Source organism: Dipodomys merriami, unplaced genomic scaffold (assembly GCF_024711535.1).
Source record: "Dipodomys merriami isolate MVZ:Mamm:240054 unplaced genomic scaffold, mDipMer1.0.p SCAF_1005, whole genome shotgun sequence".
NCBI lineage: Eukaryota > Metazoa > Chordata > Mammalia > Rodentia > Heteromyidae > Dipodomys > Dipodomys merriami.
The window spans coordinates 55259-77499 of NW_027202278.1; the positions used below are offsets into that span (position 1 = coordinate 55259).

Here is a 22241-nt window from a genome sequence, read left to right on the forward strand (position 1 = left end):
AAAACCTGTGTCACCATTGGCTTCTTACTCCACGATTCAACTTTTGTGTGTGCTGGCATCTAAAGTCACAGCCTACAAGGTCCAATTCATGAATGGATGAGTGTCAGTATGCCAGCCTGAGGCATATTGAGCTGACAAGCATTTCCAGAACTTGAGATCCAGCTCCATGAGTTGACAAAATTAGAACAGATAGACATACAGATGGTAGTACACAAATAAATACTGATTTTTATAGAGTGCCAGAGATGTATATACATTATTTGGTTACATAGGCTACATTCCTATCAATTCTTGGGTATTTCGTATACCTCCATGTAATCAATATTATAGTTTTCATCCTTAATTATTAATTAAATCAACCACTGCCCTGGAATTATTGTGTCCATGTAATTAATAGTATTCTTTGAATATGTCAAAAATATTCATTAAAATCCATTGGACTACTATAATCACTCTATTTATATAGTAGTATTCAGAAACAACTAATTCAACCTTGCCATTCATAATCTTCCATCGGTATTCCTGTGAATAGGAAGGAGACATAGGATCTCCATCCTTTGGTAGGGGTCAGGACCTGGCTTCAAACACAGGGCCTATATTGCCATGTTGGCCTATGGCTTGCCTGGTAGCCCACCAGCCTTCAGCAGTACCAAGTTACCAACATTCTTCAACCGTGTCATTCAGAAGCAGGATGGTCACCTTGCAAAGAAAATAAATGTAAAACTGGTAGTCATCTGCAAGTTGCTAGTTTTTTTTTTTCCATTATTTTTTTTTCTTGTCAGCCTTTGGGTCCCAGGAACCCAGGTTCGGCTGTGGGTCCAGTGGCTGCACCCTAGCCTGGAGTGATCAAAGCAGAGGCAGAATTGCCATGCCCTGAGTTCAAGCCCTGTGCTTGACAAAAGAAAAATACATACATACATATATACATACATACATACATACATACATACATACATACATACATACATACATACATACATATGTACATACATTAAAAATATATTAAAAAATCATGAGGCTCCTTGGCTTGGAATTCATGCCATTTTTTCTGCCAGGCCTGGGCTTCGAACTCAGGGTCTGGGTCAGGGTCTGGGAAAATCCTCAGCACTGTGGGGGATGGGGAAGATCACCATTCTGGAAGACAAGAAAGTCAGGCCTGTTTCTAGGGCCTGAATTCAAGTCTTAGCCCTTGAAAAAATAATATTCGTATATATTTTAAGTACATGAATTTTATTGACCTACAAATTTTTACTGCATATTACAGTTAGAGTATTCATTTTATTTTGTGTTTTATTTGTTTCTTATATATTTTAGTGAATATGATTACACATATAATATTTTTTGCATCTTATTACATAAGACATAAGTTTGCCTATGTATTCTACATCATTCCTGAGTCCCAGGAATTTCATCGATAAAGAAACCAAGTGGGAAAATTGGCTTTCCACCAGGATTAAGTTTTTGGCAGTTCTGTGACTTGAACTCAGGGCCTAGCAGGCCCACTTCATGAGTGGGTAAATAATAGCACACCAATCTGATGCAAGAGAAGTTGGCGGGCAAATTGAGGACCTGAGATCAACCCCTAGGAATGGCCGATATATAAACAGATAGATGATTAGACTGCAGTGTGTGTGTGTGTGTGTGTGTGTGTGTGTGTGTGTGTGTGTGTGTGTGTGTGTGTTGTTAGCTATTTTTGACCAGGGCTAACCCTCTACCACTGGAGCTACACGGCTCTACTTCTGGCTTTGTTGGCACTGAAGTTGGACAAGGATCTCAAGGACTTTCCTGCCTAGTGTGAATTTGACCATGATCCTCCTATCACAGACTTGTAAACATTAATGAGGACTGCTGAGAGTGACTGGTGCCTGCCTAATCATTGGTCTTGCTGTTCTTGGACAGACCAGTGAGTTCCCTATCCTTCAGTTAAAATGGTGGGAGCTGGAGCCCACAGTTGGCATCCTGGTCCTGCCAACTCCAAATGGAAGGAGATCCTTAGAGACACTCATTCCTTTCTATATGAATATCAATGGAACATGATGTATGTTATGATTGAATGGGCAGCTCTTTAATAATTCTAATTATACACAATTATATTATAGGACACTGATCGATTTTAATCAATACCTCATGAAGCATTTAAACAATCACGTTCATTAAATGGGGCATAATGAAATACCTAAGAATTGGGCATCACATAGTATTAAGGTGCCATTTTTTCTGCTAGGACTGGGATTGGAACTCATGGTCTGGGTAACTCTGATTCACTGTGTGGAAAGGGGAAGCTAGCCTTCTTGAAGTCAAGAAATTCATATCTGTTCCTTAGGTCTGAAATCTATCCCCAGCACTAGAATACATCTTATTTGTGTACATTTTAAATATATGATTTATATTTACATACATAGGTTGACTCCATATTGCATTCAGTGTAGTTATTCATTTTATTTTTTGTTTTATTCATGTGTTTGTGGGGCACAAGGGCAGCAAAGATGAGATTGAGAGGAAGTTGAGTGGGAACAGCTCAATTGTTTACCTTAAAATCTGATTGGATAAAGCTTAGGTGCATAATAGGGTGTGACCTTTATAGTGATTGGTAGGTTCCTTTCCCTCCCCTTCCATTGCTCGCAGATTTTCCCTTTAAAAGGTACTTGCTGTCTGGTAATTAACCAGTTCTTGCTTCACTTGACTCCCCACTGTGTCTGAATATCTCCCGGGCTAAGGGAAAGGACCAGTGGTACACTTAACATTCCCTGGCCCCATCCATCTTTCCGGGGCAAACAAAGACCCAACATGTATTGACTGTTTATTTTATTGACTAATATGGCAAAAAGAACATTGGTTACATTGATTAAATAGGATATAGCTCTGCATATGTATTCCACTTATATCTGATACCCAGGACTTCCACAGAAAAGGAAAACATGTGTCACCATCAGTTTCTTACTCCATGATTCATTGTTTGGGCGTGATGGCATCTAAACTCAAGGCCTACAGGGCCAAATTCATGAATGTGTTTGTGTCAGCATGCCATCCTGGAACAAATTGAGCTGATAGGCAGTTCCAGGATCTGAGGACAAGCACCAAGGGTTGACAAAATAAGAACAGATTTAAATGCAGATCATAGTACACTAAGATATATATATATATATATATATATATATATATATATATATATATATATATATATATATATACAGAGTGCCAGAGATGTCTATCCATTGTTCAGTTATATAGACTACATTCCTACCAATTCTTGGGTATTTATTATGCCTCCATGTAATTAATGTTATTATTTTTATCTTTAATAAACTATTAAGTAAATCAGTGTCCTGAAATTATTGCGTCCCTGTGAGAAATAGTATTCTTTTAATGTTTTATGATATATTAAATAAAATCAATCAGCCGACTGAAATCATGAAGTCTAATTGTGTACAATTACCATTCATGAGCATGTCATTCAACTGTGACATTGATAACATTCCATCAATATTCCTGTGGATGGGAACGAATTTTTAGGATATCCCACCATCTGGAAGTGTCATGACTGTATTCGAACTGTAGGCCTATGTTGCCGTGTGAGACTATGGCTTCTCCAATAGCCCTTAATTAAAAAAATATTTAGCTCCCTGGTTTGTAATTCATGACATTTTTTTCTGCCAGGCCTGGGATCTGAACTCCAGGTCTGGGTACGTATGCAGCACCGTGATGGAAGGGAATCTGAACATGCTTGAACACATGAAAGTCAGGCCTGTTCTCTAGGCCTGAATTCAAGCCTAAGAGCTTGAAAACATACTCCTTATATCCAATTTAAAGATAGGATTTATGCTTCCATACACACAGTCAGACCATATTTTGTTGGGTGTGGTTATTCATTTTATTTCTTGTTTTATTCATTTATTTACCATTTATTTCATTGACTCTAATGACCCCTCTACCATTTATTACATTGTTTACATCCTATAACAGCATCCAGATTTGTAAATATGTTCTCCATCATTCCTGACACCCAGGACTATCACAGAAAAGGAAAACATGTATCACACTTGGCTTCTTACTCAAACATTAAATTTTTGGATATGCTGGGATGTGAACTCAGGGTTTAGCAAGCCCAATTCATGAATGGATGAGTGTAAACATGGCAGCCTTTAGCCAATGAAGCTGTGAGGTGGTTCCCAGGTATTGAGATCTAGCCCCAGGTTTGGCTAAAACAGTGATACATGTATAGGCAGAGGGTGGTATACAAATAAATATATATTAGTAACGAGCGCCAGAGGCATCTATCCATGATTGAATGACACCTACTACATTCCTACCAACTCTTACACATTTATTATATCACCATTGAGGGAATATTATTCTTTTCATGCATAATAACCTATTAATTAAGATCAATCAGCATCCTAGAATTATTGCATCCAATTTTAGACTAGACAGAAGCATGATGTACTCTTTCAGTTGGTATTCCTATGCAGAGGAACGAGTCTTTTGTGATCTCCTGCCATTGGTAGGTGTCAGTACTGGGATTTTTTACCCGGGGCCTATGTTCACAGGTTAGCCTATGGATTCTCTGATAGTAAGCCAGCCTTCAGGTATGGCAGGTCAGGTCCACTTTGCAGCCATGTTATTCAGACCTAGGATGGTCACTGTGCAAAGAAAAAAATGTAAAACCCTCAATCCTCTGCAGCTTGCCATTTTTTGTGCTATGCTACATATTTCTTATTCTTCCTGAAAGCCCTCTGGGCCTAGGATCCCTGGATTGGCAATGGGTCCGAGGGTGCCCCACCCTTGGGCGATTGAAGCTGAGGCAGAGTTGCCATGACCTGAGTTCAAGCCCCTTGTTGGCAAAATAAAGAATAAATAAAAACATTAATTAATTATTTAACTAAATTAAAAAAGAAATAAAGCTCCCTTGTTTTGAATTTCTACAAGTTTTCTTTCCTAGCCTGGGATTTGAACTCAGGGTCATGGTAAATATGTAGCAATGTGAAAGAAAATGCAGATTTGCCACTACTTGAGTTCAAACCCCATGCAAATCCAAAATTAAAAATTAAGTCACTGAGCTCAGCAGGGGGAGTAGTTGTGGGGATGGGAGGGAAGGAATGGTAGGGGGAAAGCAAAGGAGGAGGCAACAATGCTCAATAGGAACTGTACTATTTACCATGCTCATTTAACTGTAACCCCTCTGTACAACATATTTACAATAAAAAATGAAAAAAGTAGTGCTTAGAGAAGCATTTTGGGGGTAAGAAAAAGTGTCTGAATAGATGTACAAAATTCTACACTGCATTATTTTTTAATGTTCAGTATGTAACTGAATAAACATAACTGCTTCCATTAAAAAATTTAAGTCACTGTCTTGGAACTGGGGCCAGTATTTCCATCATTGCTGGGATTTGATCTAACCATCCAGGTAACTCTTTTGCACCATGAATGTAGGCAAAGCTCACTGTCCTTGAGGAAAAGAAATTCAGGCTAGAGATCCCAGCGTCTGAATGAAAACCCTGCAATGGAAAAAATATTTCTATATATGTGTAATATATGATATATATTTACATCTGTATGTTTATTACATATTTTAACTTTTATTATTGATTTTGTATTTTTTTATTTTTTATTTTTCATTTACTTATTGTTTATTGTATTTAGTATTATTATGCACACAATATTTAGTACATGTTGTACATCTATTATAAATTTGTACACAATAATTTAGAACATTGACTGGTTTTTCATTAATATTTTATTAAGTGTTAAACATGATACATAATTAAATGGAAACATTTTTCACAGTCTTCACATGTTTAGAGTCTCTCCCATGTATGAACTTTGTCTTCTTTATCTTTATAATTTTCCTATAGGAATTTCTTTAGATGATTTTTACTCAGAAGCCTTTTATTGGGGATAGTCAAGTTGAGGGATAAAATTGTAATGGTGGGGCTAGAAATGTGGCTTAGTGGTATTGAGCTGAGTCAGCATGCATAATGGTAAGGTTTGAATCCTCAGTGCCACATACTCAGAAAAAGCCAGAAGCTGTGGAGTGGCTCAAGTGGTACAGCACTAGGCTTGAGAAAAAGGAGCTCAGAGACAGTACCCAGGCCCTTAGTTCAAGCCCCAGGTCAGGCAGAAACAACAGACCAGATGCCTGTGGCTCACAACAGGAAACTTAGCTTCTCAGGAGGCTGAGACCTGAAGACCACAGTTCAAAGACAGCCTAGGCAAGGAAAACCTGTTAGACTCTTATCTCCAATGAATGACAAAAAGACCACATGTGGTGCTGTGGGTTAAGTGGTAGAGTGTTCGCCTTGAACTGAAGGGCTCAGGGACAGTGCCCAGGCTTGAATTTGAGACCAAAAACTGGAAAAAAGTGAGGGTTAAGCAAAGTACATTGCCTGTTTGCAAATTAGAACATTCTCTGGAAAAAATGAATGTTCATGTACACCAGAATTGGAGTTAGAGTTCAAGGTTCAATTGTAGCCCATTCATATGCATAGCCTCTCAGATTCTAGCATTATAACCTTGTGTCCTACAGGTTTCTGAAAGGTCCAATGTTGAAAGGCCTAATATGCTGCCCAAGCCCTTTGTGATAAGCAGCTGACTTGTAATGCGAACATTATTACAGTTCTGAACCTAGGAGAGCACCAGTAGCTCATGCCCATCACATTAGCTCAGGAGGCTGAATTCTGAGGATCACAGGATGAAGCAAGCCAGGGCTGGAAAGTCTATGACTCTCTGACTTCTACTGCTGAAAGGTCAGATGTTCAAGAGCTTCCTGTGTTTCCCGTGGTAATGAGAAGTTGCTTGCACTCTAAATGTTCTTAGAGTTATTGAGTTATAAAGCAGGAAATAAACATCATTGACCAATCCTGGGTTCACATGAAGTTCTCAGCTTCCAAGCCCTAGTCTTGTTAGCAGGAAGAACTCCAGTGTAACAATATTTGAAGGCAGAAACCAGTTTCAAAAGCCAGACTATGCGAAGAGACCTAGGCCTACAGGATTAGGAGCTAGAATGTACACACTCAACAGGGAAGTGAGCTACAAAACCATTTCATTCATTCCAGACACAGCCAGCAATGAGGGGGAAACTTGAACATTTGTCAGAGTTACACAATGATCAGGCTTTTCTCAGCCTCTTCAAACAATGACTAATTAACCTTCCTCCCTCAGGTGAAGGAAACCTCAGGCTATCTTTAGGTTAACAATAGAGAGCCTTGCTCTTTGGTCTTAGGGAGTGGGGTTTTGACTCTCCATCTGTCAGATTTGAAGGCCTTTCTTCTGGCTCTGCCTGTCCATTCTCCTTCCTTCATTCTCCACATCATTAATGCAAATCCCCAGTCCAAAGAGAGGCAGGGTCCTTTCTCTTCTGGCTCCAAGCACCTGAGTTAGAACCTGGCTCTGCCCTCTTGACTCTGGGGCCCTTGGCTGACTGAGAAGTGGGAGACGGTCTTCCTGCTCTGTGGTTGTATGAAGAACATGTTGGTGTCCTGGCACGCTGCAGAAGGCCTCATGACTGGGGAGTGTTCCCTTCTTTCCTCCTGACATCCAAGACCAATTCTGGCTTTTTCTTGAATGTGCTACTGAGCAGTCAAACCCAGGGCTTCTTGCATGCTAGACAACACTCTCTCCCTAAATCACATTCCCAGCCCCCTCATCTTTTTCTTAATGGTAGTTTTTACATAAGTATGCTACCATTTTATGTCCTCAATTTTAATTTTCTGAATATTGGTTACTTCTAAGAAACCTGGTCTTCTCTTCCGCTGCGTGACTCTTCCTGCATTGGCCTCATAATAAATTGTAAATAAATGCTGCTGAGGGTGACCTGCTTTAGGCAGATGGCTGCACAGATTGTTGTGTATGGTTGTTTGTTAACACTCCTGGACCTTGAATTCAGGATCTGGGCACAGTCTGTGAGCTGCTTTATTGAAGGCTAGCCCTCTAACACTGGAGTCATATGGCTATACTTCTGGCTTTGTTGGCCCTGAAGTTGGACAGGGTTCTCAAGGACTTTTCGGCTTAGGGTGACTTTGACCATAATCTCCTATCTCAACCTTGTAATGAGAAGTGTGATATATATAATCAGATAGACCTGTATTTGCATTTTGTATTAGATCTGCTTGAAGAATGCAGCTGCTATTCTACCCTCCCTTGAGCCCCAGAAACTCCTGGATCTGGAGTTGAAATTAACGACCCTCTGGCAGGGAGTACCTGACAAAGTACACATTCCAGATCACTTTCCCCTGTGCCTAGGATCGGAGATAGTGGCTGCTTGGCAAAACCACTTCCCCCGGGTCGGGGTCAGAGATAGTGGCCATCTGGCAACAACTTCTCCTAAGTTACCCTAGAAGTACAGTCTAATTAGTTTAGAGCACAATAGCTCACTAACCTGACCAGTTATTAGCCCCAGCCCTTTTCCCACTTTATATTGCGCCAATCTTCTGCTAGAATTATGACTTAAATTTCCCACGTGGTATATTAATTCATTGCCAATACATACTGAGGCCTTACCCCTACCAAAGAACATATGAAAAGTGTTGTAACCCTGTGCTTGGGGCCTCTCTCTGCAATCGGATATCAGTGCACAGAGGGGTCCGTGCTCGAGCTCGTCAATAAAAGACTCATTGCCGCTTGCATTGATCTTTGGTCCCTGGTGGTCTTTTGGGGGGTCTCCAAGTCTACGGGCCTTATAATAAGTATCAAGGAGGACTTCTGAGAGCCACTGGTGCCTTCCTAAACATTGGTCTTGCTGATGTTCTTGAACAGACCAGTGAGTCCCTATCCTCGGGTTGAAGTGGTGGGAGCTGGAGCCCACAGTTCGAATCCTGGTCCTGCCACCTCCAAATGGCAGGAGATCCTAAGAAACTCATTCCTATCCATATGAATACCAATGGAATGTGATGTATGTCATGATTGAATGGGACGTTCTTAAATGATTCTCGGATAAAATTGTAAACAATTAGATTATAATACACTGATCAATTTTAATTAGTACTTATGAAACATTTAAACAATCACATTCATTAAATGGAGGCATAATGAAATATATCAGAACTGGGTGTCACATGGTATAGGGGTGCCATTTTTTCTGCCAAGACTTACTTTAGTTAATTGTTATATCCCATTTTCTGAATGTAATTTGGTATATGAAACTAGGATATATTATAAATCAATTATTCAAAGTTTTTATCATAAATATTTATAGCAAAATATAGAGATAAATCTAAATTATATATATATATATATATATAAGCAAATTCCCAAAATTAAATATATTTAAACCATTAAAATTTTTAACAAAACTTAACACTTGCTGCAGTGTTCATTATGACAGGAGCCTTGTATAGAATAATTGAATTCCTCCTCCTACACATCTCTTGAACAACAAATATCTGGAATTATTTTGTTTTTGACATGTCAATCTTGACTTTATTCTTAAATGTGTGCTTATGTAAGAAGTACATGGCTTTAAATTTCATGAAAATTCTTTTATACTTACTTTTTGTTGAATTGTCTAGTTTAAGAAAATCAATTACACTTTATATATAAAACATGTTCTATGCTCCATTCAGCATGACGTACTCTAACATTGGAACAATACAGACAAGATTTGAATGGCCCCTGGGCAAGGATGATAGGCAAATTCCTGTACCATTCCATACTTTTACAACAACAGATGCTGGAGGGGATGTGGACACAAGGGAACTGTACTGCACTCTTTGTGGGAGTGTAAACTTGTTCAATCACTTTGGAAAGTAGTATGGAGGTTCCTCAAAAGACTCCACATAGAACTCCCCTATGACATAGCAATCCCACTTTTGTGCATTTACCCAAAAGATCACAAACAAGACGGTACTAAAACTATCAGCACAATCATATTTATTGCAGCATTGTTTAAGATAGCTAAGATATAGAAACAACCCCGATGCCCCTCATCAGATAGATCAAGAAAATATGCTATTTGTACTAATGAAATTCTATGCCTCCATAAGAAAGAATGGCATCGCCCAATTTGTAGAAAATGGAAAGACTTGGAAAAAAATTAAGTGAAGTAAGCCAGGTCCAAAGAAACATAGGTCCCAGGGTTTTCCTAATTTTAATAACTAATATATGTCTGGGATAAGCAGAAAAAGTCAAAATCTATGCACATATGACCAGATAAGATGATGTTAAGGGAAATGAACGCCCAAATAGGAACACAAGTGTTTTTTTTTTCTTGCTATTGTTTCGAACGTACTTATAACAGTCTATGTGATTTTTTTTTGTTTCTTTATATGTTCCTCCCTCATGCTATAACCCCTGTTTTCACTGTATTTGAATTTGGTGTGCCCACCTCTTGTATATATGCTCCTCTAATTTGGGAAGAGGAAGGAAAAAAAATGCTTAAGTAGGGATTCAAGTTGACCCATTGTAACAATGAGATGCACAAGACACTATGGTGAAAAATGAACTTTACAATTTAGGCAGGGGAAGGGGGGAGGGGAGTTTACTAGTAGAGGTAAGAGGGAAGGGACGGTAGACGGAAAATAAAGGAGGAGGTAACAATCCTTGTTAAGAAATGTACTCATTACATGCTCATGTAAATGTGACCTCTCTGTACAGTATTTTTAAAATAGAAAAGTATGAAAATGTTCTGAGATGGGAGAGTTTATTTCCTTTATTTTACTCAAACAATATGGCTAACAAAGAAATTAATGCAAAAAACTGATATGAAGGTATTTTGAATGAATGTGTGTGTGTGCACGTGCACATGTTCTCATGCACTTGCATGTATGTTGGTGTGCTCACAGTTTGAAAAAAGGGCTTCAAAGTCTTGCTAGGCCTTTCCTCTCTAGATTGGTGAGCTACTATATGAGCTACATCTCCATTCCTAGCCCTTTGCTAACTCATTGAAATTTTTGAAAAATAATCTCATGAATTTATTTTGCCCTGATTGGCTTCCACTGCTATCCACAGATCTCTGGCTCCTGAGTAAATATGCCGAGTAGTTAGGATTACAGGTGTGACCAACCAGCACAAGGCATGCAGAGTAATTTTAAAAGTAGAAGAAAGTTTACTTCACGGGGGCCTGTTTTATCATCTCCTACTTTTAAAGCATTTTGGAGTGATTATTTGTGAATTATTTTTTCATTTTTTGGATTCTTAAGAAAGTAAGTGATGATATTTAAAAGTTATTACTTTTTAAAATGGAACCTGGAAAAATGGGACAGAATATATTTGTCTTTCTTATAAGCTCAGCTCTGTGCATGATAACCCAATGTCACCAACACAGTCTGTGTTGAAGAAAAAATGTAACAGAAAAAATAACCATGGGCAATAATTGCTATGGTATTATTTCTTGGACAATATGAATATTGAATTGAGAGTGTAAGAGAATGGAGAGATTTTACCTACCTTTTGTGTATTGCTGAAAGACTTTTGGAAACTTTGACTCATTTTCTTCCTCACAGTGTGTGTTTGGGCCATGCACTTACTGCCTTTAATTACAATTTTTCCCAACACTAAAATGGTAATAACATTAGCATTATAGAAAATGTTATCTTAAGAATTAAGGAAAATAAAACTTGTGAAATACTTAACATAAACTTCCATGAATGAGTTTTGAGTTTAGCCAGCAGTTTTTTTTAAATACTAAAAAGAATGTGATAAGTATTACAGAAACCATTGCATATAGTGAGCAAACAGAAGTAATGTAATCTATTGGCCATACTCTTCTTCCAAGGAAGCCAGTTGAATTATTTCTCATGCTGTAAATCAAACTGGTTATCTTATGTCTTGAGAGTGTAAAAATATCAGGGACAAAATAATGAAGGAATGTTGTAGACTGAGGTGAAGTTCATATGAAAATGTGCAAAACTGATAAAAATTCAAAGCATCTGAGCATTATATTGTGTTTTACATCATTTAAGGTACATTGCAAAGTTAAGAAAGACCTAGAAGAATGGATTCTCTTTTCGATGTCTTATCATCGGTTCTTGGATGAACACTTTCCTCATTCTTGTAAAGGCATCATAAGATGAGGGGAACTATATTATTTTTTGTTTGCTTCTGTCCATTTATTCTTCATTTGAAATCTGAACTACTTGAGACTGAAAGAAAACAAGGAAATTAGACACGCAGTCTTTGGAAAAAACAATCATTGTGAAATAAATAAAATGTGTATGCATTTTATTTATATAGTTATATAGTTATATAGTTATATAGTCTCAAGCATAAACAGAAAATGATTAAGCAATATCATGTTATTTAAAATTGAAAATGTTAGGAGTTGCTTAATATTGTTGCTTTCTAATACCTTGAATTAATTATTGATTTTGTATTTGAAAGATTAAAGATGATATTAACAAGAAACTTGATTAAAAGTGTACAAAAGTTCTGAATAGACATGTTCTCCTTAAAGCCCTGAAAATTTCCAGTGGGCTTACAAAGTTATTTAATACCACTTCTATGCTGGTTTAATTCTTTTTGAGCAGAAGTCATTAGAGAAATGTAATTCAAAATTACTATGATACTACTTCATAATTATTGTAACTGTAAGTTCCGTTCCACCGTCCTCACAGCAAAGTCTCCACCTAGTATCTGCGTTAAGCAACTGGGACACTTGGAAGAGGTCACATCTGAATTTGATGTGGCCACACCTTTCTCCACCCATACCCTAGATAAGGCTTAGCCCAGGCCCAGAAGCTCTCTCTGCTTTTCTAGCTCTTTCTCAGCTCTCTTCTCTGTCCTCTCTCTCTCTGTTCTTTTCTAGCTCTCTCTGCTCTCTCACTCTTCTCTCTCTCTGCTCTCTCTCTGCTCTTTTCTAGCTCTGTCTGCTTTTTTCTAGCTCTTTTCTAGCTCTTTCCTCTCTCTTTCCCAGCTCTCTCTCTTTCCCAGGCCTTTCCCAGCCACGTGGAGTGCCAACCTTGCCTGGTCCCAGCAGGTCTACTGAATAAACCTACCCCTTACCTGAATACCTTGTGCGTGGTGCTGTTCTTATTTGACTACCTCATTTTAAAAACCTAACTAACTTTTATCAAAAAAATCAAAGGAATCACGTGTGGTGGTAAAGGCTTTTAACTCCAAGCATTTAGGAGGTTGGATTTAAGTCTAAGGCCAGTCTGGAGTACTGAAGAGAATAAAAACCTGCCCTTTATTACCTTTTAACAAAGGTAATAATGCTGAGAGTGGAGAAAAGGAAATTTTCTACACTCTTCAACAAAATGCAGGTTAGTATTCTCCTTGTAGAAAGTAATATGCAGCTTTCTAAAGAACTCCAAAGTTGAAATATAATCTGCCCCACCAATCAAGTGATTATTTCTCTATTTGTAACTCAAATATATTTGCAGTTCATTGTAATCATCATTCACAACAACAGCCAAAATATAAATCGAAGTTCAGTGTTCAACTACAGACTTATAAAGCAACTGTGGTACATGCACAAATATCTTTTTCTGTTTCATCCTTAAAATAGCAAGAGACTTCTCCCATTAGCCACAACTTACAATGACCTGAAAGATGTATTCTAAATGAAGAAAAATATTGTCTTCTGATCTTTGTAAACACACACACACACACACACACACACACACACACACACACACACACACACACACACACAAACATCAAAAATTAAGAGAGAAATTTTTAACAAGTAAAGCAACGTGGAATTGTTGGGGCATTTAGGTCACAATGTAGAAGATAGTAGATATACAGGATGAATCAGTATATAGTTGTAATGTACAACATGAGGATACAGGAGACAACACTGGCCTTACATGGTTTCCCTGATTTGCAATATCTAGTATATGTCTGAGTCAAGTAGAAAAGGTCTGATAAGGTGATGTTAGGGAAATGAACCCTTAGATATGTATTCTTTTTTTCTTTCATGCGATTGTTTCTAACACATTTATAAGACTATTTCATTGTTGTTTGTATGTCCCTTCCCCACAGTATAACCCCTGCTTTCACTGTATTTGATGTTCGGTATAATTTGTGGAGGGGAAGGAGAAAAACAAATCGTTTAAATAGGGATACAGGTGGATCCATTGCAACAATGAAATGTACAAGTCGTTATGTCGAAAACGAACTTTACAATTTTAGTGGGGGGGGGAAGCGGGTAGGATTGGGTGGGGGGCGGAGGGAAGATGGGAAGGGATGGGAAGGGGAAACAAAGGAGGAGGCTACAATCTTGTTAAGAAGTGTACTCATTATCTTGCCCGTGTAATTGTAATCCCTCTGTACAGTATTTTCACAAAAAAAAAAAAGAAAGAAATGAATGAAGCTAAGTAAGTAGGAGTTGTTCTTATGAGTAGGGGTTGCTCTTTTTGTTGTGCTTCCCTCAGTAATGGATAAGATGAACATAATGTTGCATGCTCAATATAGAACAAAATTTCAAATTAAAATACATGATATTATCCTTGGTGTAAACTAATTATTGCAAATAAAGGAAACCACGGGACCTATGTTTCTTTGTTTAGTTTACTTCACTTAATATGATTTTTTCCAAGTTCTTCCATTTCCTTAAAAATGAGATGGTACCTTTCTTTCTGATGAAAGCATAGTATTACATTTATGTATATCTCTTTGGTGTGTGTGTGTGTGTGTGTGTGTGTGTGTGTGTGTGTGTGTGTGTGTGTGTATGTTTGTATGTGTGTGTTTCACTTTCTTGATCCATTCATCTACTGAGGGGCATCTGGGTTGATTCCATATCTTACCTAGGGTAAATACTCCTGTGATAAACATAATTGGGCTGGTAGCTTTAGAGTGGCCTTGTTTGTGGTCACTAGGGTAAATGCCCAGAAGTGGGATTACTGGGTAATTGGGGAACAGTATTGTGTACATCAAGGATAATATTAATAGTTGAGCAGAATAGCTCTAGAGCTATGTACATATGACTGTATAAGGTGATTCAAAGTTAAATCAACAAATGTTGATTTAACTTTTTGTTGTTCTTAATGTACTACGTGATTTGTTTTTATCCTTTTGTGTTTTCCCCACCTATGGTTTATCGCCTGAAGTCACTGTATTTTAATCTGATGCCCTGGGTATTGTAAATATGTTGATTTGAACTTGGGAATGGAAAGAGAAAAAACAAAATGGTGAGACAAAGGTCAAATAAGTAACCTATGCAACTGTCATACTCACAAGACAATATGTTGGAAATAATCTTGAGGGGGGGGCGTTGGGAGGGAAGAGGGTAAAAAATTGGAGAAGGGGTAACAAGTTAGAAAAGAAATGAATTCCTTGCCTTTCTTGTGTAAGTATAACCCCTCTATACTTTACCTTAACAATAGAATTTTAATAAAAAATAAAATATATGAGAGCAGCATTACTGGAGATAGGAAAGGGGGAAATACTGTAGTATAGTGCAGTAAAACAGCTGTGGAGACCAGAAATTTTACTTTTACATAGGAAGGAATAAAATAGCACACAGATTTTCAGCCTCATGTCAGTCATTACAAAGAGAAAACAAAATGCACAATCAGCAAACCAATATAGATAAAATAGAAAATTAAACAAGTTGAAGGGATGACTTGGACCAAGAATAACAAATGACACAATTAGGTAACAAATAACAAGCTGGTAAGTTTAAAAAGTATTACCCATAATTCTATTAAATGTTGTTTACATCACAATTTGTTAGCACTATAATTCAAATCACAGTTAAATAATATATCATTTTTATAATGTTATTTATTTTTGATTTCTTAATATTGAATGTTTAATATATAATTTTAATTTTAGCAGCTATAGAAAAGAAGAAAGTGAAACTAATTTTAATGATATATTTTATGAATTGTAAAACTGAGAAACATTAGAATTTAAACAAATAATTTATCATTATTGTTTTATTTCTGTGAATTAATGTAATAATTCAAAGTGTATTCTACACTTAACACTCATCTTAACATGAAATAATAAATTATTGTACATAACTCGGTTTTAGGTGGAAGGATTCAGAACTGTGGTAAAATTCACACCACACAATACACGTGGGAATGACCCCTCTCATCTAGTTTAAGTTGTGGAAATTTGATTTCTACATGAATGTAAAATTCCTGTCTAGGTGACATTTATACAAGTATATACAATTATATGCATGAGGAGTACTTCAGATGATACTTAAAAATCATATTCATTAATTAAATTTTTATGATTTTGTACCAAATAAATATTTATAGAGAGACTGAATGTCTGATTAGATGATGGTGTATGTGGGCCAGATTATGCGTATTGAGGCTTATTTTATATTCCTGATATTGTTTCTACAGTTAGATTTAATTTTCCATAACTGGGTTAAGTGTATTATATTGCATATATGAAAGTAATTCTTTGCCATTAATCCTTTGCCATTTGTCAAATACTAATATAATTTATCCATGTGTTAGAAGTAATGGAAATAACAACAGATATAAGCAAGATAAATCAGTCTGAAATAGAAAAGTATTTTCACCTTTATTTTCATAGCTGGTCCTCTTTTACACTACAGAATATTCTTGGGAAAATGTGCTCCAGGATGGCCACAACTGCAGAATATTATGGTTTGATCTATCATAAGAGAAAGAAGGATGCAGAACCTCCCTTCCAAAAGTCTGCTCCCAGGGATGTAATCTGCTTTATGGTGGTTAATTGAAAATGAACATTTTTCACAGTCAACCTTGAAAAGCCATCTTGATAGACCATTTCTGTAAGTGGATTACTACAGAGTTATTCATGGCTTTGTAAGGATGCCAGATTGCCTCATTTTGAGACAATTTTACAGGAATTTAGTCACCAGTTCTTTGTATCTTTCAGGGAAAAACCAATTGACTCTAGGCCAGGGAAGCACTGGGGCCCAGAGAAGCTACTACCTTGAATAGTAATCCTAGACCTCTAAAACTAAACACACACACACACACACACACACACACACACACACACACACACACACACAAATCAAACAATCAAACAAACAAAAAAATTCGAGTTAGTACAACCAGTCAGGTCTGCTATCACAGCCTACTTAAAATCAGGCAAAAAAAGAGAAGCTGAGAGTTATTTAGATGATAACTAATATATTTTTTATGAGGCAGACTGAAATGAGACCCCAGAGAGAGGGTCAGGAAGACTGATAAGAGAGAATAAAATTGGTCACACAAAGATTGGAAGATAAAATTCCTTGCAGAACAAATAAATCATAGTAAGCCTGCGCATATAAGAACAAGACAGCAGACCAAATTCCAGAAATGCACATTTACTTAGAGGTCAGCTTAATGAATTATCAATGGAAATATTTGAATTCTTAAATATTTTACAACATGTGGAAGAATGCTGAAGAGAAAGAAAATGCCATCACTCTGTTAGGAGGTCCAACATCACATTAGGAAGTAATCAAGCACAGATTTGTAATAAAAAGAGTAAATAATTATTCCAAATGAGGGCTTCATTTGTTTTGATCTAACAGTTCTTGATTTAGGTGCTAGCAATTACCATACAATTGATCCAGTCCCACAGCTGAGTTAATACTGACCGCAGCATTCCCACATGAAGGAAAAGAGAAAATTTACAAATGTCTGATGAAATGAGTAGAGGGTGAAGTGTTCTAATAGTGATATCTAGGTTTAGACACAGGTGATGAGGTCGATTTTCTTTTCTAAAAATCCCCCATTTTTAGCCTACTGCCAGTGGCTCACAGCTGTAATCTTACCTACTCAGGATGCTGAGATCGGAGGACGGCGGTTCAAAGCCAACCTAGGCAGGAAAGTTCCTGAGACTCTTATCTCCATTTAACCACCAGAAAACCAGAAGTGGCACTGTGGCTCAAGAGGTGGGGCACTCACCTTGACTTGAAGAGCTCAGGGACAGTGTCTAAGTCCATACTTCAAGCCCCTCGACCAACAACAAAAATCTCCCTTTTCTTGGACTGCCTACATCTTTTCCTAACATTCAACAAAGAAGCCATTTTATCAACCACTACATTTAAGTCCTATTCTAGCTACTGCAAATAGAATGATTTGGTATCCTATGTCAAAAGGTTCATATTTGCGGAAATAACAACAGTGGTAAGTTTTTTTTTTTTCCAGTCCTTGAACTCTGGGCCTGGGCCCAGAACATGGTTATGCTGGTAGTTTTCATGTGAGCTTGTTTGTTATTTATTGGATTATTGCCAATGAGGGTAATTACTGGGTCTAAAGGGAGATCTATGTTTACTCATTTCAGGAAAATCCGTACTGCATTCCACAGTGGTTGAACAAGTTTAGTTTCCCACCAACAGTGTAATAGAGTTCCCAATTGGTTACATCCATTCCAGCATTTTCTATTGCTAGTTTTCTTGATAATGGCCATTCTAATTGGGATGAGGTAGAATCTGTCTTGGTTACTTGTAGATTTGTGGGTACCTTATAGCTACCATGAATAAATCCATGAAATCTATGTTGCTGAGAGTCTGCATTCCTTTCTCTTTTCTCTTAGTATAATTTTCCCAAGCCTTTCCTTTTCCTTAATACTGGTGAAAAGTCATCCTTTCTAATGGGTGATTAGAATTCCAGTGTGCGTGTGTGTGTGTGTGTGTGTGTGTGTGTGTGTGTGTGTGTGTGTGTGTGTGTGTGTGTGTGTGTGTGTGTGTGTGTGTGTGTGTGATGATTATAGGCCCATGAGTTCATTTCTATGTCTTCTGTTTCATGTGTACTTTTGTAATTCCATATTAAATTTGGATTGCTTTCTTTATTGCATTGAAGAATATTGTTAGGATTTTGATGAGTATCGCATGGTCAATTGTTTGGGGCAGTATTGCAGTTTTTGCCACTTTAATTCTTCCAACCAGGAACATTGAAAGATTTTCCATATGCTTGAATCTTCTTCAATTTCCCTTTTTAGATTTTAATGTTTTCACAGTAGAGTTCCTTCACATTTTTAGTTAAATTAATTAATTCCTAGTTTTGTTGTTGTTTTGTTTTGTTTAGATTAGATTTGATTGGATTTTGAGGCTAATACATATGAGATTGTATTTTGGATTTCAGGTTGGTTCTTCCCATTGTTGGTAACACAGAAAAACTACTGATTCTTGTGGGTTTTATACCGTGCTCAAGGTTAGCATCACCTTTACTAACTTGAGGGAAGAAGCTATAAGGACTTTTAAATACAGGATCATTTCATCTGTAAAAAGGGATAGTTTTACTTCTTCCCTATTTGTATCCCCTTATTTTCTCTTTCCAATTGCTCTTGCTAGAAAGTCCACTACCATTTTGAAGAGTAGTAGAGAGTGAACATCCTTGTCTCATTCGTGATTTTGTCTTAATGCTTCCACTGTTAGGTTAAGGCTAATTAACTCTATCATAACCAAACTCTGTATTATATTGAGGAGTGTTCCATGCATTCCTAGCTTCTCAGACTTTTTTAATCATAAAGGGGTATTGGAGGTTTTTAAAAGCTATTTCTATATCCATATAGATGATCATGTGTTTCTCACCCCTGCATCTGCTGATGCTTTGTGTTATGGTTACTGACAAGAATATTGAATCAAATTGTATCCTAGGATGAACACAATTTGATCATACTATATGTCTTTTTTGTTAGTTACTGAAAATGGCTGGTGAGAATTTTATTAAGAAGTTCTGTTTTAATGCTTATCAAAGAATTCTCTTTCTTTGGTGATTCCCTATGTGATTTGGGGAAGTGTGTAATTCTATCTTCATAGAATGTGTTTGATAATTTCCTTTCCCTTTCCATTCCATTGAAGAGTTAGACCTGCATATTGTAAGTTCTCCGCAGTCCTTAATTCCATGGTAAATTCATTGAATCCTAGCTTTTTCTGGAATGGGAAGTGGTTTATTGAAATTTAATATTCATTACTTCTTATATGTTACTTCTTGCTTCAGATTCAGTATAGGAAAGCATCAATTTCTCCAGGATTCTCCAGATTATTGGCATAAGGTTTTCAAAATACTCTCTTATAACAGTCTCAATTTTGCTTATATCTGTTGTGTTGTCTCATTTTTGTCTCTAATTTTCTCTATTTGAGTGAGTCCTCTTATTTTTTTATTATGAAAGTGATATAAAGAGGGGTCATTACAGTTACATAAGTAATGAGTACATTTTTTTTAAGTGTTAACCCTTCCCCACTTTTTCCTGCTTCCCCCAACCCTGACATCCCACTCCACCAAAGTTGTAAAGTTAATTTCTAACATGATGTCTAGTGTATATCACTTTTGCTTTGGTTAATCTTTGTGCCACCATTTCTGTGATTTTTCTCCCCTTTCTCCAAATCAGATAAACATGTATAAGACAAAGCGTACCGAAATAAAAAACAGTGAGTACAAGGAATAAACCAAAGGGTAAAAACTTAATATAAATAACCCAAAGCAGCTCACTATACAATCATCTTGTATCCATTTCTTGGAGCTCATTTCGATAAGCATCATTTTATATGGTGATATGCATATTGCTTTTGAGCTATTGTGAATATTGTAGACATATTCTATTGTTTCCAAAGGAGTGAAAATCAGTGGCCTATGATTCTTTGGGTCTTGCTTGTTTGACTTATTATATTTTCGAAGTGATTCCATTTCCTTACAAATGGGGCAATGCCATTCATTCTGATGGAAGCATAGAGTTTTGTTGTGAACGTATATGACATTTTCTTGATCCCTCATTCCTGGCTCATAAGGGAGCTCTATTGAGAAACCTCCATACTTCTTTACAGAGTATTTGAACAAGTTTACATTTTCACCAATACTATAGTAATGTTCCTTTTTGGTCACATCCCCACCAGCCCAGCATCTGTTATTTTTAGTTTTCTTCATAATGGTCACTCTAACTGGGGTGAGGTGGAAGCTCAATGTTGCTTTGATTCGCACTTCTTTTATGGCCAGAAATGTTGCATATTTATTCATGCGTCTATTGGCCATGCATATTTCTTCTTCAGAGAAGTCTCTCTTTAAATCTTTAGCCCACTTATTAAGAGAGTTGTTATTTCTTTGAGGATATGTTTTTATTTGGGGGGGAGTTAACTTTTGGGGCTCTAAATATATTGAGATATGAGGCCATAGTGTGTTGTAGAGCAAGTAAAGATCTTCTCCCAATCTGCTGGCTTTTTATTTACTTATCTATATGAGTTCTCTTCTTAGTCAGACTTGGTATGGTTGTGTCAAGTCTGTTAATTTATTTAAAAAAAACTCTGTTTTTTTTTTAATTCTTTCTATGTTTTATTTTGTCTTTATTTATTTATTTCTGATTTTTTTTACATTTGTTTCTGTCTACTGCTTTGGTTTAGGGCTTGCTCCTGTTTTCAAGGAGTTTGAGGTACATAATTAAAATATTTATTTGAGATTTCCCCAATTGCTTGAAGTAGGCACTCAGAGCAATAATTTTTCCTCTAACTACTGCATTCCCTGTGTCCCAGAGAAACTAGTATTTTATGTGTTCATTCTTGTTAAATTCCAGAAACTTTCAGTTCTTTTCTAATCCCTTCAGTGTCCCACTGGTCATTCAACAACGTGTTATTCAGTCTTCATGGGTTTTACAATTTTTTTTTTTGTTTTAGCTGTTTAATTCTAAGTTTATTCTGTTACAGTCTGACAAGATATGGGAATTCAATTAATTTTTCTTTCAATTTGGACAGAATTTCTGAGTGACATAGGATATGTTCTATTTTGGATAATCTTCCATGAGCTGCTGTGAAGAATGTATATTCTGATGATGAATGTATATTCCGTAGATGTCTGGTAGGGGTAGGTGGTCAATGTAGTTATTTAAGTCTGTAGTTTCTTGGTTGAGTTTTTCCTGGATGGTCGGTCATTCATGGATGACAATGATGTGTTGAAATGTGTTTTTAGGTTAAGTAGTATTTGGTTGATGATGTTTAGACATGTTATATCCTCCTAATTCAGTGTTGTCTTTATCAATATGTAATATCTCTTTGTACTAATTTTAATTCTATTTTATCTTATGTTAGTTATTCTACTGCAGCCTGTTTATGGTGTCCATTTGCTTGAAAATTTTCCTTCCAGCCTTTCAGTTTCAGTATGCGTTTGTTTTTGTCAATAAAATATGTCTCTTTTAGATGCTAGATGGATACGACGTGTTTTTTGATACCACTATTTAATCTATGTCTTCTATTCGGAAATTTAAGTCCACTGATCTAGAGAGTTAAGACTGAGAATTGCCTGATAAGTCCTGTTATGTTATACATTTGCTGTTCGGAGCTGTGCCTCATCTACTCTTAATATATTTACTTTGTTCTCTGATAGGGAGCATTTTACATAATCAGTTGCTGTTCTACTTGATCTTCTCTA

At 36.7% G+C, this 22241-nt stretch overlaps 1 non-coding gene across 1 annotated transcript; it reads left to right on the top strand.

The window, feature by feature from the left end:
• Positions 1-9551: 9551 nt before the first annotated feature.
• On the top strand, positions 9552-9654 carry LOC138807097 (U6 spliceosomal RNA). Its single transcript, XR_011366048.1, has one exon. It is a non-coding gene; the product is annotated as a U6 spliceosomal RNA (small nuclear RNA).
• Positions 9655-22241: the final 12587 nt, after the last annotated feature.